Source organism: Polyodon spathula, chromosome 18 (assembly GCF_017654505.1).
Source record: "Polyodon spathula isolate WHYD16114869_AA chromosome 18, ASM1765450v1, whole genome shotgun sequence".
NCBI classification, from domain to species: Eukaryota; Metazoa; Chordata; class Actinopteri; order Acipenseriformes; family Polyodontidae; genus Polyodon; species Polyodon spathula.
Genome location: NC_054551.1, coordinates 12,697,961 through 12,703,960, shown reverse-complemented (window position 1 = coordinate 12,703,960; position 6,000 = coordinate 12,697,961).

The window sequence follows — 6,000 nt, the reverse complement described above, 5'->3', positions numbered from 1 at the left end:
AGGTTCCACGTACTTTTTTTTTTAATAACACAACGGAACCCTGCGGGGTTCACGTCAAAATAATAAACGGCTGTACACACACCACACACACACACACACACACACACACTCCGTCTCTCGCAGCCTCTCTCCGCAGTCCCCCCCTTCCCCGCCCCCCTCCACTAACTTCACACACACACTTGCACACACACACACACACACGGCGTGCCCCGTACCCTCACAATACACAGAACCATAACAGGACGTAGCAAACAAAACAAACACAACGTCCAGGATGCTGCCATCGCCAGGGTCGTTACAATATGCAATGCAAATATTTTTAAAACATCATGTTTACACAGGTACCCATGAATAAACTAAAATAAAAAAAAGTGTAGCTAGTGTCTCGCTTTGTTTCAATTTGACAAATTTGTCGACACTACTCTGTTTTAAAGATCGCTCGTCTCCAGTACAATTATTCAGAGAAAGTGGATTCGTAACTAAATATACTACAGTGTTTCCCTTGTCTGGTGAAATAAAAAAAAAAAAAAGACAGAGATAAAAAATGAAATTCTAAATGCTGGAATGGATTATTTTTCTCAATAACAGTCGGCAAAATTCATTGTTTACCCGGAATATTAACACCCCGCCTCTGCTCAGGAATGATTGGTCAGCTGTCAGATCTTTCACTTTCCCTTTGGCTACTCACTCGCCTTCAATTTTCAGAAAACCGTGAACGGCCTCTGCTTGCTTATGATTGGACATCTGCGTAAAACTTGGCAGATTTTTTACTCTCCTATTGGTTAAACTTACAGTTGGTACCTGCACCTGAAACAGAAAACATTTAATGTCCCACCCAGCTAAGTTATGATTGGGCTAACGCAGACACAATGCAGATATTCAATTGGTTGATCGTATCGCAAAAGAAAAAAATGTTGCGTACGTACAACACAGCATTTTGTTGGAAAGCATGTTTAAAGCTTTTTTTATTTTCCCGCGCTACGACCCGCCAGAAATGTCTTCACGACCCATAATTTAAGAACACCTGCTGCGGACACGGCTTTCAGGACCACTGCTTTAGAGGGATTCAATTTGCATAACACATTAAATCAGGCACTGAGTGGGTGGGGGTCACACAATGCACGTTTCGGGTCAGACTCGGGTAGTAACACTGGAACAATTTTTAAAGTGGGGGTGTTGAAAGCCATTGAACAGAACTGTAATCGCTGTATATGGAAGCCATGCAAAGAGAGCGCCCCTAGTTCCAGCGCCCCTGGGCTCGGGTCTGAATTTGAATCACCAAAAACGCTTTCTGTCCTTTCAGTGTGTTCTTCTGTAAGCATTTCCCAGATAACGTACTAGAAGGTCAAAGTAGTTCCTGCACCAAAGCAGGAGGCGATTAGGGACGTTTCCTTGGTGATATAAAAATGACTGTGGACGAGGTGAAGCAGGGTTTATATCATGTAGTGGATAATAGTGTCATATAAATCAGAAGTGTGGAATTATTTTGGAATCATAGCGAATGAAAATGACATGTGACTGAATTCGTTGCTTGTAAAATCTGTCATTGTTTTTTGTAGGACAACCACAAAACAGGTACATCTCCGAAAGCACAGGTGTAGCTTAGTTTCAACTGGTGGCACGAAAGGAACAGACAGGTGTTTTATACTCAAGTAAGTAGAGAGAGTTAATATGTTATAGTGTTAAAATATATTCAGACCACTAGCGTTACCACGCTGTATAATCTATTGTATAAACTCAATCTGTGGGGAATGGTAGCGCGTGAGAGTCAGTCGATGCAAGCAGTAGGTAAAGAACAAACACTTACAGGTTTGGGTCGGGTTGCAGGCCTTATTAAAGCGGATAGGGTCGGGTCGTGGGTAAGAAGACGGTGCTGCAGCGGGTTACGGGTTTGGGTCGGGTCCTGTAGTAGCGGGCCTGTGGTAAACCGAATTACACCGTGTAACTTTTTTTTTTTTTTTTTGTTCCTGGGTAGTAAGTGTTATTTCCTAATTGCTTATGCCTCAAAAGTAAAGAAAATGGCTGTTATTCCACACAAACTTTGCTTTTGTGACCAGGATAGTGTTATTTCAAAATATCACTATTTCCAATGGGAAAACGGGCAAATGTGTGTCTTTTCGTTCACATAAAGTCAGAAAAAAACAACATATGAATCCAAATTAACATGTATTTATACTGTATAAATACAGTATAAATACATGTCCTTTACCAGAGATTTATTTATACATGTATAAATACAGTATAATCGTAAATCTCGAAAAACTACCCACTTCTAAATCTTTTGTAGTCATTTTTTTTATTACTTTAGTATAAATACATGTTAATTTGGATTCATATGTAGTTTTTTTCTGAATTTATGTGAACGAAAATACACACATTTGCCCGTTTTCCATTGGCAATAGTGATATTTTGAAATATCACTGTCCTGGTCACAAAAGCAAAGTTTGTGGGGAATAATAGCCATTTTCTATACTTTTGAGGCATAAGCAATTAGGAAATAACACATACTACCCAGGAACAAAAATTGTGTTACATAGTGAGAGATCTCTCAAAATATTTGAATATGTCTTCAAATATTTAATGATATCTGTAAATCATTAAGATATCTAAAATACATTTAGAGATATCTTAATTTGATTTACAGATATCTAAATGTAGCTTTAAATTAGATATATAAATTGCATTTTGAGATACCTTTAAATCGTAAATATATCTCTAAATGTTTTTGAGATATCTTTAAATCATTCAAATATATCTGAAATTAAGTTTAAAATATCTTAAAATGACTGCTCATTTAGCGATATCTAATATTTTTTAATCCGTCTAATGATTCTGCCAAAAAGACTTCCTATCCATTTCATCATATTACGTTCCAATGAATTTCCTGGCCCTGCTAAGAGGCCAGTGGACACAGTAACTGGAAACAAAAAAGCCCATCCTTCTGCATCTTTATAGCAGGCAGGGTCAATGGTTTCTGAATTAAAAGGGCGTAGTTAGGAACCCTTCCAATATCCATTACATGTTCAGCATATCACATGTACTTAAATAAAGTGTTTCCAAGAATAATTAATTCCATCCCGAAATATAATAATCTGTTGCTGCTCAGTCAAAAACCAGTGTAATCCTTATATAATCCATATATACAACAGAACAGAACACAGGAAAGAGCAAGGACCTGATCAGTTTCAGCTCTTAAAAAGTTTCTAAAAGTACTGTGGATTTTAGCTCTAATCTGGTGGAACAACAATTAACTGGAACGCTGTAGAAGCTATAAAAGCTTTTTTTATAAAGCTATAAAAAAGTACTGGCACTCTACACATATTATTCCACAATTCAAGGTAGCAGATTAAGGACAAGCATGTAAGAAACTTTAAACGTTATTGTGATCTCAGGCTGTATACAAATTTGCCAGCTGGGGTATTGAAACTTCACGCCACACAGACATATTCACGTCTCATTGGTCCGTTTACTTACATAAGAACATAAGAAAGTTTACAAATGAGAGGAGGCCATTCGGCTTATTGATCTCAGAATCTCATCAAGCAGCTTCTTGAAGGATCCCAGGGCGTCAGCTTCAACAACATTACTGGGGAGTTGATTCCAGACCCTCACGATTCTCTGTGTAAAAAAGTGCCTCCTATTTTCTGTTCTGAATGCCTGTTTGTCTAATCTCCATTTGTAACCCCTGGTCCTTGTTTCTTTTTTCAGGTTGAAAAAGTCCCTTGGGTCGACATTGTCAATACCTTTTAGAATTTTCAATGCTTGAATTAGGTCACCGCGTAGTCTTCTTTGTTCAAAACTGAACAGATTCAATTTTTTTAGCCTGTCTGCATATGACATGCCTTTTAAGCCCGGAATAATTCTGTTTGCTCTTCTTTGCACTCTTTCTAGAGCAGCAATATCTTTTTTTTATAGCGAGGTGACCAGAACTGCACACAATATTCAAGATGAGGTCTTACTAATGCATTGTACAGTTTTAACATTACTTCCCTTGATTTAAATTCACTTCAACACTTTTCACAATGTATCCAAGCATCTTGTTGGCCTTTTTTATAGCTTCCCCACATTGTCTAGATGAAGACATTTCTGAGTCAACAAAATTTCCTAGGTCTTCTTCAAGATTCCTTCTCCAATTTCAGTATCTCCCATATGATATTTATAATGCACATTTTTATTTCCTGCGTGCAATACCTTACACTTTTCTCTATTAAATGTAATTTGCCATGTGTCTGCCCAGTTCTGAATCTTGTCTAGGTCATTTTGAATGACCTTTGCTGCTGCAACAGTGTTTGCCACTCCTAGTTTTGTGTCATCTGCGAATTTAACAAGTTTGCTTACTATACCAGAATCTAAATCATTAATGTAGATTAGGAATAGCAGAGGGCCTAATATTGATCCCTGTGGTTCTCCACTGGTTACCACACTCCATTCTGAGGTTTCTCCTCTAATCAATACTTTCTGTTTTTTACATGTTAACTACTCCTTAATCCATGTACATGTGTTTCCTTGAATCCCTACTGCATTCAGTTTGAGAATTAATCTTTTAAGAACATAAGAACATAAGAAAGTTTACAAACGAGAGGAGGCCATTCGGCCCATCTTGCTCGTTTGGTTGTTAGTAGCTTATTGATCTCAGAATCTCATCAAGCAGCTTCTTGAAGGATCCCAGGGCGTCAGCTTCAACAACATTACTGGGGAGTTGATTCCAGACCCTCACGATTCTCTGTGTAAAAAAGTGCCTCCTATTTTCTGTTCTGAATGCCTGTTTGTCTAATCTCCATTTGTAACCCCTGGTCCTTGTTTCTTTTTTCAGGTTGAAAAAGTCCCTTGGGTCGACATTGTCAATACCTTTTAGAATTTTCAATGCTTGAATTAGGTCACCGCGTAGTCTTCTTTGTTCAAAACTGAACAGATTCAATTCTTTTAGCCTGTCTGCATATGACATGCCTTTTAAGCCCGGAATAATTCTGGTCGCTCTTCTTTGCACTCTTTCTAGAGCAGCAATATCTTTTTTATAGCGAGGTGACCAGAACTGCACACAATATTCAAGATGAGGTCTTACTAGTGCATTGTACAGTTTTAACATTACTTCCCTTGATTTAAATTCAACACTTTTCACAATGTATCCGAGCATCTTGTTAGCCTTTTTTATAGCTTCCCCACATTGTCTAGATGAAGACATTTCTGAGTCAACAAAAACTCCTAGGTCTTTTTCATAGATTCCTTCTCCAATTTCAATATCTCCCATATGATATTTATAATGTACATTGTTATTTCCTGCGTGCAGTACCTTACACTTTTCTCTATTAAATGTCATTTGCCATGTGTCTGCCCAGTTCTGAATCTTGTCTAGATCATTTTGAATGACCTTTGCTGCTGCAACAGTGTTTGCCACTCCTCCTACTTTTGTGTCGTCTGCAAATTTAACAAGTTTGCTTACTATACCAGAATCTAAATCATTAATGTAGATTAGGAATAGCAGAGGACCTAATACTGATCCCTGTGGTACACCACTGGTTACCACACTCCATTCTGAGGTTTTTCCTCTAATCAGTACTTTCTGTTTTCTACATGTTAACCACTCCCTAATCCATGTACATGTGTTTCCTTGAATCCCAACTGCGTTCAGTTTGAGAATTAATCTTTTGTGCAGGACTTTGTCAAAAGCTTTCTGGAAATCTAAATAAACCATGTCATATGCTTTGCAATTATCCATTATCGATGTTGCATCCTCAAAAAAATCAAGCAAGTTAGTTAGGCACGATCTCCCTTTCCTAAAACCATGTTGACTGTCTCCCAGTACCCTGTTACCATATAGGTAATTTTCCATTTTGGATCTTATTATAGTTTCCATAAGTTTGCATATAATAGAAGTCAGGCTTACTGGTCTGTAGTTACCTGGTTCAGTTTTGTTTCCCTTTTTGTGGATCGGTATTACGTTTGCCATTTTCCAGTCTGTCGGTACAACCCCTGTGTCAAGAGACTGTTGCATGATCTTGG